The 17,136-nt window shown below is 39.9% G+C and overlaps 1 long non-coding RNA gene across 1 annotated transcript in view; it reads left to right on the top strand.

The window, feature by feature from the left end:
* Positions 1-17,136, top strand: part of LOC114701068 — an 88,559-nt gene that overhangs the window by 38,918 nt on the left and 32,505 nt on the right. The window contains exons 3-4 of the long non-coding RNA XR_005091543.1: positions 2,201-2,319; positions 10,338-10,390. This is a non-coding gene — a long non-coding RNA (uncharacterized LOC114701068). The remainder of the gene's footprint in view (positions 1-2,200; positions 2,320-10,337; positions 10,391-17,136) is intronic.

Below are 17,136 nucleotides of genomic sequence, written 5' to 3' on the forward strand. Positions count from 1 at the left end.
AACAAGAAGGCTATTATCAGGTGTGGCTAGTGACCTTTCTTCTAAGCTGTGAGTGAAAATAAACTTCTTGGAGTGGGGATAATTTGTTTATAATTTATCCTGTAATTGGTACTTTGTTATTAGTGACAAAATGAACTGGGACCCCTCAGAGCACAGCATCCTCTGGTTATTGAAGAGTCCTGGGGCATTCTATGGAGGGGGAATTCACTACCATTCCTGTTTCAGGGATCTTCCCATTGGAAAAACAGATGCCTGAGTGGAGAACTTGATGTATGTGGCTTCAAAGTGGGAAAACCAAAGGCTGCAGCACAGCTGTGTTCCTTAGACCCCTCCCCATGCTGAAGACACAAACTCAAGTCCATTGAATTGTGGGGAAGGCTCATGTCCACCAAGTGCCCCTCATTGCTATAATACTGAGACAATTAGTAGGAGGACAGGGCTAAGGTGTTAACAGCTGGGACAGGTAGAACTATGCCCCTCTAACCAACTCCATTCTGCATTGGATCCTGTTCCCCTCCACCTAACAACGTCAGATAACCAGGTATACTCAGCCAGGGTTGAGCCAAGGATTGCCACACACTTTTTCTCAGGCTTTATCCATTGGTTTAACAATTATATTTGAGTCTTGTTGTGGGGCAGGGGGTGCAGGTATAGGTAGGGACAACTTCAAAGATTCGGAAAGCTATTATACATAATGGCATTTCTTAGGGAGCAAGAAATCAGAAATCACCAAAATGCTCCACCATTAAACACCTTCCAAGGGATAGTTAGTAAAAACAGGTTTAGTGGGGCTTTGGAAGGTTACAGGAAAAACTTACCTCAGAAAAAACATGATTTAAGTACAAAAATTAGAAGTAAATTTTTTTTAAGACTAAATGACACTAAATGATTTAAATGGTAGTTTAAGTCATCAGGGCAGCATACAGTGGTGATTTCTGAGATGTAGTAAGGGGTCCTTAGCAGAGTACAAACTATCTCTCCATGGGGACCTTCCACAGGTGAGGATTAGCATTTTGTCATGGGCTCCATTTGTTGCTGGTGGCATCCACAAGCTGCATGTTTGGGTGGTCAGGGACTGTACTGCTTTGCTGTACTCTTGGAGTCTTGGGGCCTGGATCTTGCTCATCATAGGTGAACACTTGTGGAATGAATGAATGTGGTAATATTTTATTTGTGCTCTAATAAATAAAACTTGCATGGAGATAAGAGGAAAAAGCCAGCCACTATATTAAACATAGAGGTCAGGCAATGGTAGCACGGGCCTTTAATCCTAGCATTCAGGAGGCAGAGATTCATCCAGATCTCTGTGAGTTCAAGGCCACACTGGGAACAGAGCTAGGTGTGGTGACACACACTTTAAATCCCAATGCTAGTTAACTGTAGAGGTCTGGAGGTCTGTACAGACAGATAGAAAGTGATGTAGCTGGGTAGAGGAAGGAAGTAAGATGGCAGGGCACAGAAAAGTTTGGGACAGAAAGGATATAGGTGTGAGTATACAGGAAGTAGCTCTCTCTGGAGGCTGAGGGTTGGTAAGGTGAGATTGGCTGTGGCTTGTCTTATTCCTCTGATCTTTAGGTTTTCACCCCACTATCTAGCTCCCCCCCTTTTTTTTAATTAATAAGACCATTCAGCAATTTGTCCTACAAATGAATGTGCTCAAATGGAGGTCTACTGCTCTTAAAGTTTCTTTGTGTCTGAATTAAGAGTGTTAGCTGATGTTTCAGGATACCACTGAGGATAAAGAACAGTGGACAATTAAATAGCTACATCTAAAAAGGAAAAATATAAGATAGAGGTTTCATCTTTTTATTTAAAATAAAAAGAAACTCCTCTCAGCCATCTTCTCTTGGTTAGAAATATATTTTCAAGATGGGAGTTAGTGGTGGCTCATGACTGTAATTCCAACACTTAGGAAACTGAGGCAGGAGGGTCACAGTTTTCAGGTCAGTTTAGGTTACATGGAAATACCCTGGCTGAGATAGTCTTCCTGCTACTATGCCTAAGGGAGAAAGTGTTTATTTTGGTTCACGGTTTTCAGAGTACAGTCCATCTTGGGGAAGTCATAGCTGCAGGAGTGTGAGGCTGCTGGCCTCAGTGTATCTAGTGAAGAAGCAGAGCATGATAGACACATGTGCTGAGCTCACTTTCTCTTATGTAGTTCAAGATCCCATCTCAAACTAATCAAGGTACTGTCCCACAGGAATGCCAAGAAGCTCCTCTCCTGAGTGATCTCTTCAAGTTGACAACTGAATTGACATTAGGCATCACAGAGTCTACCTAAAACAAGATAAAGAAAAAATATTTTTAGATGGGAAAAAGGTAGGTAAAGAAGTGTTTAATTTATTAGTTTTAAAATGTAGAACAGTGAGGCATGTTGTAGTCTTGGCAGCGAAACTTGTGATAAAGGACAAAACTCATAGTTTCCTACATTACTATGGTGCAATTGTTCAAATTTAGAAACCAGTTTGAATGTGTTACTATTAACTGAACCCTAGATGTTTGCATTTCATATTTTTTTTCTCCCCACAAATAATCTTTTTATTTTCTGAACTACAACCTAGGTTATCATGTAGCAGACAGGTTATGTCTTTTCCCAAAGGAAAGGCCTCAAAGCTACCCTGATGGGGAGACATTGAACTAGAACTCACTCTCTGTGATAAATGAAGAATATTCCCATTAATATGCAATAAGAGTGTCTACTTTATGAGTGTTTATTGAGCACTTACTGTAGGCTGAATTAATATGATATATGCCAGGAGCTATGTCTTGGACAATTATATTCATTATTTAATATTTATGAAACTGTATGAGTTAGTTTGTAAAATTCAAATCTCAAGTCCAATTTGTTGCAGAATCTAAGAAAGAAAACTAGTCATGAAAGTTAGAAAGAAAATATCAAATTTTAGATATGACTGCCATTCATGTTCTTCTGTAGCGGATGGGACACAGTTTTGGGGAGTTTAACTTGCTTAGGAGTATACACCTAGTATAAGGCAGAGGCTTGTCTAGACTCTAGTCAGCTGGACCCCAAAGTTTAGCATTTTAATCATCTCAGGAGACACCACTGTCTCCACTACTGGTACCACTTAAAAGTATCAGTTGTGTTTGTTCACTGCTGCATAGCAAACTCTTCCAACATTAGTGAAGTAAAACAACACCCATTTTTTTTTTTTTTGTAATGTCCATGATTTTGTAGATCAAACATTTTGTAGCTCACATAGCTACAGATGACCTGAATGACACATTGGGGAATCATACACCAGGATCTTGGTTCTGGCTCATGGTTGGACTCTGGTTCCTTGGCTCTTCTCCATGTCAGTCATGTGAGATGATGGAAGATCAAGGGCTGTCCAGGTGTCCTTTTTATTTTTTATTTTCTCCAGGTTTTCCATGCAGCTTGATTGGGCTCCCATGAGCAGTGGTTTCACAGGAGCGTGTAAGCTTCCTTCAGAGTGAGTGTTGCAAAGGACAGGAAGCAGAAATTGGCAGTTAGAAACTGTCCAATACCGCTTCTTTATTGGTCAGAAATTCATTGTGGCAATCTTATCTTCATGATAAGTGATCATAAGAGTTTTAAATTTTGATAAAGTAGATTTGTCTGTTTTCTTTTATGGCCTGTGGATTTGGTATGAATCTGCCTAGCCATAAATTTTGAAAAGTCTCTATTTTTTCCCTAGAAGCTTTACCTTTTACATTAGTGAGCTAATTTGAGTTAACTTTTGAGAAAGGTAAGAGTTACCCCTCTCTCCATGGGTACTTAGTTATTCCAGCATCATCTGATATAAAAGTTATCAGTTGCTTATGGGGTGAGTTTATTTCTTGCCTTTGTCAAGTATCAGTTGGATGTGTTCATGAAAGACTATTCCTGGCTTTTCTATTCTATTTTATTGACTAATGAATTTATCTCTTGTGCATACTACATAGTCTTAATTAACACAGCTATTCAGTCTACTTTGGAATTAAGTAGACCAGCCCAACTTACTTTTTACTTCCAAGTTTGTTTTAGCTGTGATGGTTCATTTGCTTTTTCATATAAAAGTTTAGAATAATCTTGACCTTTTGTAGAAAATCCCATTGGTATTTTTCTGTGAAATATTTTTATTGTTGTTAATAATTTTTCATGCTGACTCTAGAATCCAGAACCTCCCACATGCTAGCAGGAATTCTATCACCAAACTACTCAGGTCTTTTTATATAAATTATGTCAAACCTATTGTCAGTTTGGCTAGAGCTATCATTTTTTTCTATTGTGAGTCTTCCATGTCATGTGTAGAATGTGCCTGCTTCTCTTTTTATTTTTTATTGTTTAATATGTTGTGTTCAACATAGAAGTCCCATGTGTGCTTTGCTAGGTCTATGATCACATGTTTTTATTTGTTTTAAGGTGTATATCTGCTGTGGGATGTTCTGTATGTTAAATGTGTTGTTCTGATTGGTTAATAAATAAAACACTGATTGGCCAGTAGTCAGGCAGGAAGTATAGGTGGGACAAGGAGAGAGGAGAATTCTGGGAAGTGGAAGGCTGAGTCACAGAGACACTGCCAGCAGCTGCCATGAGAAGATGTTAAGATACTGGTAAGCCATGAGCCACATGGCAACTTATAGATGAATAGAAATGGGTTAATTTAAGATATAAGAACAGCTAGCAAGAAGCCTGAGCCATTAGGCCAAACAGTTTAAGTAATATAAGTCTCTGTGTGTTTACTTGGTTGGGTCTGAGCAGCTGTGGGACTGGTGGATGAGAGATTTGTCGTGACCGTGGGCCAGGCAGGACCAGAAAAACTCTAGCTACATACATCAACAAATCAATAGATAAATTTTAATTTTAGGTTTGTTGGTGTATTTGCTGCTAATATAATATTTTGTTTGCCCATTCATCCTATATCCTGAAGCCTTGGTAAATTACTAGTTGTAGAAGATTTTAAATTGTAGATGTTTCAGTCCTCCACAAATAGGGGTGGCTTTATGTACTTTTTTTCCAACCTGTACTTTGTACGAATGTTAAAAGGTCTTATTAATAAAAAACCCAGAGCCAGGTATCAGGGTGAAAGCTGAAAGATCAGAGAAGCAGAAGTTCTTACCTCTACAAAATCTTCAGTCTAAAGAGTGAGTTCCTGTTTCCTCACACCTTATATACCTTTCTGTATCCAGACATCACTTCCTGGGATTAAAGGCGTGTGTGCTTCCTAGTACTGGGATTAAAGGTGTGTGCCACCACTGCCTGGCTCTGTTTCCAGTGTGCCCTTTAACTCACAGGGATCCAGGCTGATCTCTGCCTCCCGAGTGATAGGATTAAAGATGTGTGCCACCACTGCCTGACCTCTATGTCTAATCTAGTGACTGGCTCTGTCCTCAGATCCTCAGGCAAGTTTACTAGGGTACACAATAGATCACCACAGTACTTCAATTCCTTTTTCCAGTATTACAGTAAGTAGAAATTCTAGCACTCTGTTGATATGAGCACGAGAGTGGATAATCCAGACCTCAGCCTTTCACTGTTATATATAAGGTTAGCTGTTGATTTTTGATCGTTTCTCTTTATCAAGTTGAGACAGTTCTTTGATTCCTATTTCTCTAAGTTTTTTTCTTTTTATGGATCATGAATGAGTGCCAAATTTTGTCACAGTGTCAAATTGTGATTATATGATCATGTGACTTTTTTCTGTGACCACGGTTTATTATATCGGTTGAATTTTAAAGTACTGAACCAAACCTTCATCATGGTATAGAATTCATTTCATATTTTGCTCAATTAAATTTGCTGGTGTTTTGTGAAGAGATTTTTTTGCATCCTTACTCATAAAGAACATTTATGAATATTTCTCTTTTTTTGTAGAGTTTTTGTCAGTGTTTGCCACATTGTAATGCTAGCTGTTTTCAAACAGTTGTGAGCTGGAATAAACTGGTGTAGACCCTGTTGATTCTTAAGATACTGAGTAGAAACCTCAGTTGTCTTCTGGGTCTACAAATTTTTTCTTTTATGAATTTTCAAGCTATGGATTCAACTTCCTTAGTAGTCAAAGTATCTATTTCACACTGAGTTATGACAGTTTTTTCAAGTAATTGGTCCATTTATCCCAACTGTCAAATTTATGCACAATAATTTATTACTTTTTGATATTTTAAGAGTCCATGTTATATTTCATACTCCATTTTTCATAATTTTATGTTCTCTATGTATTTCTTTATGTTTTACTATATGTTTGCCAGGGTTACTTATCTTTATCTCTAAAAATTAAATTTATTTATGTGTGTATGTATATGCACAATTTTTTTGTTTCATTGTACTTCTGTATTTTACTGTTTCAATTTAACTAATTTTTTTCCTCACATTTAAATTTGCTTTAGGTTTATTATGTTCTTTTTTTGAGTTTTCATATGGAACCTCAGATTATGGATTAAATCTTTGTCTTTCCTAATACAGGCATTGAGTACTACTGATTTTCATGTCAACACTACTTTCTCCACGTCTCCCAAACTTGATATAAATTTCATTTCCTCTCAGTTTGTGTATTTGTTAGATTTTCCCAAGGTATCCTCTTTGACTCATGGATTATTTAGAAATGTGTTGTTTATTTTCCAAATGTTTGCAATAAGATTTATTTTAATCTATCTGTTATTGTTTTCTAGCTCAAATCCAAATATTCTCAGAGAACATATTTTGTTTGATTTCAATCCTTTATATTTGTAGTTTTAAAAAAATTACTCAAGATGTGGGCTGTGTTGGTACAAGTTTCATGTTTTCTTGACAAAAGCAAGCATCTGCCTGTTGCTGGGTGAGATGTTTGAGAGGGACTGGGCCCTAGTGGTTGTTACTGTTGAGTTCTTCTGTGACCTTGCTGATTCCCAGCTGTTACATAGAACACTGACAGAAGTATTTTCATCCCACTTAGCAGTGGATTGACTTTCCCTTTCAGTAGTGCTCATTATTACAGCCGAAATCTTGTTGGCTTGTTGTTTGGTATACACACATTTAGGGTGGCTACATCCTTTTAGTGAACTGACTTTTTCATCATTATAGAATGTCTCTCCTTGTCACCAGTAATTTTCTTTACTCTGAAGTCTCAGTTTTCTTTCGTTCTATCTGCTTATGACTGCTTTCCCTATCCTTTCATGTTCAATTCCATGTCTCATAGTTGTGATGAGATTCTTGTGGACAGAGTACACTCAAGTCTTGGTTTCTGATCTCTGCCCATCTCTGTCGTTTAGTTGATGTATTGGATCATTTGCATTTGAATGATTATTGCTATGTTAGGTGTTAAGCCTGCCATTTAATTTTAATTTAATTTTATTCTTTTCTGCTTGATGTATGCTTTCACTTCTTCATTTGCTTTAAACTCACATCCTGTGTTCCACTTGAGTATTTTTTTTTTTGCATTTTCTTTTTTCTTTTCTTTTTTTCTTTCTTTTTTTTTTTTTGGTTTTTCGAGACAGGGTTTCTCTGTGGAGCTTTGCGCTTTTCCTGGATCTCTCTCTGTAGACCAGGCTGGCCTCGAACTCACAAAGATCCGCCTGCCTCTGCCTCCCAAGTGCTGGGATTAAAGGCGTGCGTCACCACTGCCCGGCTGCATTTTCATTTTTATTTATCTTAGTGCTTTAGATGCTTTCTCTTCCTACAGCATTTCTCTGATTGTCTTGGGTATTGTGTTGTATTTGGATAATTACCAGCTTCCCCAACCCCCACAAACCAGTTTTAATGAAATCTGGAAATATCATTTCCCCTTTTGTCCATTTATCCTTCTTCAAGTAATGGAACTTTGTCAAATGTTTCCTTTAATATATTCTGAGCCATGTCAGAGTGTTGCTGTTGCTTTTTCTTTTTTCTTTTATTTAGCTTTAAACATAAAGAACCCGAGAGGAGAATGCATTGCATTTATCAATATATATATATATTTTTGTTTTTCTTTTCTCTGGTGTTTGAAGGTTTCTTCTGTCATTCTTCCCTGCTAGCTATTCTTCTACCATAGGTTTGTTCTTTGTTTTTCTTCACTAGAAAATTTATCAATTTCTCCTTATACTCAGAGAATGTTTCCTGGATATTTTTTTTTCAGCATGAGAGTGACATGCACTGACTATGGACTCCACAGCCGCTTCTCCTCTGCTGTCCATAGAGTTCTTCCTCCTTTTATAGGAGTGGCGTCCTTTGTTGATTTCAAAATTCTTTTTTCTAGCTGGGCCTGGTGATATAGATCTGTCATTCCTGGGACTTGGAAGACTGAGGCAGGAGGATTTCAAGTTCAAGGCCTGGGTTACAGAGTGAATTCAAAGCCAGCTTGAACAACTTAGCAGGATTCAGTTTTAAAAGTTAAAAAGAGGTTTGGGAAGTACAGCTTAATGGAAGAATGCCTATTGAGAATACATGGTGTCCTAAGTTCAGTTCTTAGTATTAGTAAAAAAAAAAACCCAAAAATCTGATTTTCTTTTTTATTTTTAAAAATTTTTACTCTTCCTTCCTTCCTCCCTCCCTCCCTCCCTCCCTTTCTTCTTCTTCTTCTTCTTCTTCTTCTTCTTCTTCTTCTTCTTCTTCTTCTTCTTCTTCTTCTTCTTCTTCTTCTTTTCTCTCTCTCTCTCTCTCTCTCTCTCTCTCTCTCTCTCTCTCTCTCTCTCTCTCTCGTTCCATGTAGCACTGGCTAGCCTGGAATTCTTCATATAGCACAGGATCACCCATGCCAGGTTTCTTTGTCATTAATTTTAAGAAGTTTGACTATGGGGTCTGGGAAAATGGTTAGTCTTTAGAGTCAGCCTGAAGACCCAAGTTAGATCTGAGAATCCCTATAAGAAAGCCAGGAGTGTGCTGGCATACCTCTGTAATTCTAGTAGGGAGGCAGAGAAAGGCAGATTCCTGGGGCTTTCTGGACAGCCTGCCTAGCCTAATAGGAAACCTCAGTGAGAGATCCTGTCTCAGAAAACAAGATAGGAGACTCCTGAAGAACAAATCTGGGACTGCCCTCTGGCCTGTGTGTGTGTGTGTGTGTGTGTTCATTTTCCTCTGTTGTTTAACTTAGGTCCTTTCTGTTCTTCAAATTCAATTCAGGTAATATTCCATTCTTCATATCCAATGATTCCTTCCTATCTTCCATTCATTTGGCTATTGAATTCATATATATATATGTATGTACATGCATAGTTGGTTTAATAAAGGTATCTCCAAGATCCCTACCTCTGTTTCTCTAGTGCTTGGATATAAGGTGTATGACATCACACCTGTTATAATTAGAAATATTTTAATATAGGCTTAAGCATGAGAGTTAATAGAGAAAGATGATTGTTCAGAAAGATACACCTAAGAGCATGGGTGTGAATTTATCTAATAGAAAGTAATAATTTATTCTATATTTCAGTCATAAAAATTTCCTCATATTTTCTATTGCCTGGATGAGACATTTTTAATTGTTTCAAGTCATCCGCTATTGCTCATCAAAACATTTTTGTGATGGTTGCTTTAAAATTTTAGATAATTTGAATGTCTTTGTCACCCGGCATGGGCATCTGTTAACTGTCTTTCTCCTTCAGTTTGATGTCACCCTGATTCTTGGCATCCTGAGTGATTTGAGTTGGAATCTGAACATTTTGAATACAATGTTATGAGACTCTGAATCTCTGCAAGAACTCTCTTAGAACTGATTAACACTTCTGGCTAAGTTGCAGGATACAAAATTAACGTAAGAAAATCAGTAGACTTTCTATGTACCAATAACAACATGCTGAGAAAAAGATCATAAACACACTCTACTCACAATAGCCTAAAAAATATCTAGGAATAAATATAACCAAAGAGGTTAAAGATGTCTACAATGAAAAGTTTTAAAGTCTCTAAATAAAGAGATTGAAGAAGTCACTAAAAGATAGCATGACCTTCTATGTTCATGCATTGGTAGAACTAATACTGTGAAAATGACTGTCCTACCAAACATAATGTAGAGTCAATGCAATCCCTGTAAGAATCCCTATGGCCTTCTTCATAGGAAAAGAAAGAAACAAACAAAAACAAAAGTCCTGAAGTTCTTATGGAAGCATAAAAGATCCCAGATAGCCAAAGCCATATTGAGCAAAAAGAATAATGCTGGAGGGATTACCATACCTGCTCTCAAGTTATGTTACAGAGCTACTGTAATAAAAACTGCAGGATACTGGCACAAAAAATAGACACAAAGATCAATAGAACAGACTAGAGAACCACCTGGTTTTTGACTAAGATACTAATAATACACACTGGAGAAAAGGTATCTTCAACAAACAGTGCTAGGAAACCTGGATGTCGATGAGTAGAACAAAACTAGATCCTTATTTCTCACCCTGAATCTTACATCTTACCTGGTTAATTTTCTTTTGCACAGCTTGGACAGGAGGATAGGAGGCAGGGTGATCACTTCATCATGGACAGCTAGGGGTGAGTATCCAGTTGCCTCTTGCTCTCTATTGATATCACTTTGAGGGAAGGATCCCTTGCTAATGCTGAGTGGGGATGAGAGTTCTTGCTTGTCACTTAGCTCAGGTTGCAGACCTGACTTTTCAGTCGCTGTCTGACACAGCTACAGTGGAGTGGAGTCCTTTGTTGCTTTCAGATGAAAGCTTCCTAGATGGTCTCCACTGACACCACACATACGGTGGTGGTTTGGTGGTGCGGGAAGCTCATTACCTCCTGGAAGGGATCAAGGCCCAGCTCCATAGCCATGTTATCACACGTTTCACCCCATCCAAGGTTGTGGTTGGTGTGAGTTTCCTCTTTATGGCCTGTGAGTAGTAGTCCCGCTCCTGCGTGGTCTCTGTCCTGGTTGCCATGTGGTCTTGGTCTTGGCTCCCACGTGGTCTCGGTTGCTTCTCTGTGATGCACAGCTGCACCAGGGTGATCACCAGGCATTTCTGTTCTTGCTCAGCTGCTCCTTTTCTGGTGCAGTCCCCTGAGAAAGCAAGCTTTTGTTGGGCATGTTTGGCTGTACTGGTTGGCTTTGCCAGGCTGCTGCTTCTTCCAGCACCCGGTTTGAGTGTGGAGTCTGAAAGAAAACCAAGGATTCATCAGTCCCAAGGGTTTAATCTTATTTAGAAGGAGGACAGGGGAGAGGTCATTTTGCTTCATTGTTCAGATTCACTAATCTTTACTTATCAAGATATAAACTTTTCTTTAAAAATAAATTTGAAAGTACAGGCTGCACAGAATAAAATGAAGTAAAGCAAAAATGAAGGAAACTTAGATGTGAACACTGGCAATAATGGCTCATCAAGTCGTTTTGGAAAACTTTTCCATCATTTGAACTTCAAACCCCACTAAACAGAAACAATGCTTCTTTGCATGTAGACAGCTGTATTCCTTAAGAACATTTTCATCCTCATTCTGGTGAATTCTTCTAGAAACCCTGTGGGGAGGGAAGAGCGAGGGCAAATGTGATGCTAATTTTATAGAAAAGAGAACAGTACTGTATAAACTGGGACAAAACATAGGTTCTATCAAATATTTACCTTTAAAAATTGGAATATTTGTTTTCTTACTGTGAAATGAGCAATTCTCTTTTGTAGAAAAACCTAAAATCCAATGTTAACAGAAGCTTTCTTCCCTATCATCTAAAACCAGAATATTTTACCTGCTCCAGTGCTTCCAGGTTGCAACCATGAGAACACTTGTTTGGAATCAATGAGAGGGTTGGGATTTACTGTTTTTCTGCCCCTTTCAAACACACGGCTCCATAACTCCTCCAACTCATGAATCATGCTTTGAAAGTCTTGAGTTATATTTTGAATCCTCATCTGGACCCAAGCTGGAGAAATGGCCTCTCTTTTTAGTTTCAGATTTTTTCCGTGCAACTGAGGCCAAGCCCCACAGGGTCTTTCTCCACCTGCCTGTGCACATGTGGCACACCAGGACATGGGAGCCGTTCTGAGGAGTATGTTATGATGCAAGAGCATCAATGGCATTAGTCTGACCCTGAATTAAAGACAGGAGTGCACTGTAGTAGAGTCTCTCTTGGGTACAAAATGGTCTCACAGGATGGGAAAACTCCTGGGGTCTGACTCTCTCTCGTTTCCCTACATCATCCTGCAAAGGACATAGAGAGATGAACTAGGAATGGGCTTTCTTTTGAAGACACAGAATGGAGAACCCCTGTTTAGTTTGTTGCTGTGTGAAAATTTAAGGGACTCAAATACAGAATCTATTACAAAGAAGGTTATAGGCAAAATAATATATTACATTAAACTCTAAGACATTTGGTACATGCCTGTAATCTTAGTTACTCAAGAGGCTGAGGCTAGAGGATTGCAATTCAATGCCAGCCTGGGTTACAGATTGAGTTTGAGATAAGCTCAGCAATTTAGGGAGACTGTGTATTAACTAAAGTAAGAAATTACTCAGTGACAGAATGCTTACCTAATATGTACATGGCCCAGGGTTTCTTTCTCGAAACCACACCTTAACAAACTGAAGTCATGCTAGAGAAGGATGTATTTGAGAGTAAGGAACTGAAGGCAGGCAGAGTGCAACACTGAGTGGAGGGACTTAGTAACGGCTCAGCAACAGATCCAGGAATGGTGTAGAAAATTCATTTCACCAACTAAGTAACCCAGATTCCCTGTTTATTCATCTGATGCTCATCAACTTTGTCTAAGGATACTTCTCAGGGCAAGGACACCCATCTTCATCTTCAAAGAACTCCTGGTCCAGCTGAGGATGCCACAGCCAGTAATGAGAAGGCAAGGAACTACCAAGCAGGTTGTATACACAAGCCTCTGTTTCTGCGAATTTTCTCGTTCTGTGAACGAGGCTGCCCCTGAGATTTATAAGGGGAAAGCAAGAAGTACTGGCACAAGGTTGGTCTCCACCTTATGCCGAGGGGCAGAGCATAAAGGTGACCATTGTCAAGGAAATGTTTCCAGAGTGTGGGAGAGGAAGCCCAGGAGGACGGGTGTGTGAGACTGAGAGTACTTGGCTTGCAGTGGTCAGAGGGGAGAGGAGAGACATGAGGGAGGAAGGGCTTTTGGAACATGAAGCCAGCACTGGAGCCAAAGATGGATTGCAAAGAAGAGACCTGCTTCAAGTGGTGACAGGTCGTTTATTTTGAAAGAAATGTGCCCTTCGTGTTTCAACAACAAGCCTCCAAGGGGGAATAATTAGTTTGAATCCTCTTGAGCTGTTTACAATTAATATGGATAAATAAATGTCTAACATCCAAATTTAGCCAAGTCCAAAGTCTGTCAACCCTTGGGATTTCCCTAATGTAATCCTGAAGTCATTAGTCAACATCCTCCAAGCATCTTCTGAGTCCCTCCACTGGATTATACTCAGATGTGGCCTAAACCATGTGCAGACCTGAAAATATTCTGCCCCCTTTACTTGCAGAGAAGAAAATAGTTCACAATGTTGAAATGCTACTTTGCTCAACATTTTTCACTTTTGTGTCGTGTTTTTGTAAACATTATAAAAACCCTTTGGTGTCTTACCTGCTAACCCTGTAGGGAAGATGAGAGAATTCCACAGAGGGACATCTGAGAAGTTTAAATAATGTTAGAAGGCGCTTGATTGGGTTTGCTGCAGCATTCACAACCATGGGTGCCCTGAAGACTGCATCTTACAATATAGGGCAGGCTATAGAAGATAGAGGGTCTCAGAGCTTGGTAGTCAGACAGGGTTGTATGTGATCTACTCCACAACTCCACCTTCAAGTGACCCTTCTAGAGATATATGCTCACATCACTCCCTGCTCTGCCCTTTCTGTTAGACGGTAAGTTTGAACATCAAATCCCCAGTCCAGGTGGGGTGCACATTCTCTAAGGTCCCTCCAGAGTACAATTCTTTGATGACTCTATTCCCAATATCCATCCCACATCAGTTCAAGTTTTCTGGACCATACTTGTTTCTTCTAAACATGGACCAAGATCTGCTTTACCAATTCTAGAGTTTTGGGATAGAACACTGGAAACCCTGAAGAGATGATGGCACATAAAAACATTCTAAATCTCTCTCATTTCAAATGCATCTCCTCCTTTGCCCAAATATGTGATCAAGCCGAGTTTTCTGGGAAGTCTCTCTGTAGGGAAAAACCATAAGTGCTGAAGAGGTAAGAGAAAGACCCACTGTACAGGAAATGCTCACAGACCGAAAGGAAGAGGAGACAAGGCCAGTTATTAACACACCATGCAAGAGTCTGGCATGGGCTAACTGCTAAGCCAGGCTGAAGCACCTATGAACACTATGTAAAGGTGTTCTTAGGAGGGCAGCTCACAGAGGAATGGGCCTGGGTTATGGGCCTGCTATGATGGTAACTTTTGGGTTATAGCTATTTTGAACCTGCTATCTGTTTGTCTTGAAAATACATACAATGCTTCTCTTCTTCAGCAACTGGCTTTCATAGTACCAACTTCTAGCCATTCTGAAGAATAGGGTTGGCACAGCCAAACATTAGGCAGACCTTGGAGAGTCCTGTGGAAGAGGGGGAAGAAGGATTATGGGAACCATAGAGGCCAAAGACACCACAAGAAACCCCACAGAATCAACTATTCTGGGCTCCTAGGGGCTCAAAGAGACTGAACTGACAACCAAGGAGCCTTCATGGGACTGATTTAGGCCCTCTGCATACATGCATATATATTACAGTTGTGTAGCTTGTTCTTCTTGTGGGACTCCTAACAGTGAGAGCAGAGTGTCTTTGATTCTGTCACCTGCTTTTGGAACCCTTGCCTCATTCAGCCTTAATAGGAGAGGAGGTGCCTAGTCTTACTGCAACTTGACATGTCATGGCTGGCTGAAATTCATTTGAAGACTACCCTTTTCTGAAGAGAAAGGAGGAGTAGGTGGGGGCAGGAAAGGCAGAGGGTTGGAGGGAGGGACTGGGAGGACAGCAGAGAGGAAGGGAAAATTGTGATCTGGTTGGGAAAATTAATTAATAATAAAAAGAAAAAAAATAAGGGTGGTTGTTCATCTGTCCTCTGGTCACATCTACCTCAGGCAGTCCATCCTTCCTACTTCCAGTTCAACCTTCCTGCTCTGAGGAAATAGGGTCAGTTTCTTTGGGTGCCTTAGTATATTTTAACTTATTCCAGTTGTTATCTGTTTCTTTGGCAAAAGTAAAGGCAAGGATTAAGACGCCTTACAATGATCTGATGAAATAAAGTTAAAAATTGAGTGTATTAGGGCCAGGTGGTGGTGGCACACACTTTTAATCCCAGCACTTGGGAGGCAGAGCTGGGCAGATCTCTGTGAGTTTGAGGCCAGCCTGGTCTACAGAGCAAGATCCAGGATAGGCACCAAAACTACACGGAGAAACCCTACCTTGAAAAACCAAAAAAAAAAAAAAAAAAAAAAAAAAAAAGAGTGAGTGTATTAGTTTCTTAGGACTCCCTCAGCAAAATGTCAGGAGCTGGTGGCTTAGCACAGGAAATTCTCTCTGTTTTTCCTCAGGGTGGAATCAGAGGTCTCTTGCTTGTCCCTTCCTAGCTTCTTGAATTCCTTCCTGGCACTCTTTTATTCCTTGGCAGGTGACTGCATACTTCGATATTAGCCTCCATTATGGTATGGCCCTTTCCCCTTTCCAACATCTGTCTCCTCATCTCTTTCTCCTTCCTCCTCTTTTCTTGTGTGTGTGTGTGTGTGTGTGTGTGTGTGTGTGTGTGTGTGTGTGTGTCCTGATTAGTTTTGTTGTCAACTTGACACACTTGGGAAGAGGAAATCTTCATTGAAGAATTTCCTGGATGGTACTGACATGTGGGCCTGTCTGTGAGGCATTTCCTTATTATTAATTGATGTAGGATGGACCAACCACTGTGGGTAGTGCCATCTCTGGGCAGGTGCGCCTGAGCTCAGAAAGAAAGCCAGCTGAGCACGAGCCTGTGAGGGAGCTAGATGGATAAAAGTAAGCAGTGTTCTCCTGGGGTTTCTACTTCAAGTTCCTGCCTTGGCCTTCCTTGACAATAGACTATAATCTGTAATCCAAATAAACCCTTTCCTCCCCAGCTGAGTTTTGGTCAGTGTTCTATTACAATAACACAATGTAACTAGAGCAGCATGTATAGGAATAGGTGAGTGTGATGGACAGTGGTCAATTACTCTCCATCTTGTGTTTTGAGACAGAGTCTCTCAGGAAACTTGGAGTTTGCTGATTCAACTTGGTTGGCTGGGCATTAAGCCCTTGGGATCCTCCTGACTCTACCTCTCTAGCCTCGGATTATAGGTGTGCCCTACATTCTAACCTTTCCACATGAATGCTGGGGATCAAACTTAGGTCTTCGTGTCAGCATGTCAAGTACTTTACCAATCGAGTTATCTCCTTAGGCCCTTTCTTCTTTTCTTTTTTTCCTCTCTCTTTTTTCTTTCTTTCTTTCTTTCTTTCTTTCTTTCTTTCTTTCTTTCTTTCTTTCTTTCTTTCTTTCTTTCTTTCTTTCTTTCCTTCCTTCCTTCCTTCCTTTCTTCCTTTTTCTCTTCCTTCCTTCCTTCCTCCCTTCCTCCCTCTCTCCCTCCCTCCCCCCTCTTTCTTTCCTTCCTTCCTTCCTTCTTTTTTTTTTTTTTAAAGACAGGGTTTCTCTGTGTAGCCCTGGCTGTCCTGGTACTCACTTTGTAGACCAAGCTGGCTTGGGACTCAGAGATCCACCTGCCTCTGCTTCTGGGATTAAAGGCACATGCCACCACCACCACTCAACCCTTTCTTTTCTTATGAGGAAAAAAATAATTGGATTTAGGCATAGCCTAATCTAGTGTGACCTTGTCATAATTTTATCTGAAAAGACCCTATTTTTAGACTCCTTTTTTTCTGCAATGACAGGGATCTAATCCATGGCCTTATACATTAAAGACAAGTGCTCTACCATTAAGCAACAACCCCAGCCAAAGACCCTTTTTCTAAATAAGATACATTCTAGGTTCTGGGTACACAACAATCTTAGAGAAATTCCATTCATCTTACTACAATGAGAAAACAGCTGGGCAGCAGTGGCACACACCTTTAATCCCAGCATTTGGGAGGCAGAGGCAGGCAGATCTCTGTGAGTTTGAGGCCATCCTGGTCAACAGAGCGAGATCCAGGAAAGGCACCAAAACTACACAGAGAAACCCTGTCTCAAACAAAACAAAAAACCAAAAAACCAAAGCAAAACAAACAGAGAGAGAGAGAGAGAGAGAGAGAGAGAGAGAGAGAGAGAGAGAGAAAGGAAGAG

Source organism: Peromyscus leucopus, chromosome 1, assembly GCF_004664715.2.
Source record: "Peromyscus leucopus breed LL Stock chromosome 1, UCI_PerLeu_2.1, whole genome shotgun sequence".
NCBI classification, from domain to species: Eukaryota; Metazoa; Chordata; class Mammalia; order Rodentia; family Cricetidae; genus Peromyscus; species Peromyscus leucopus.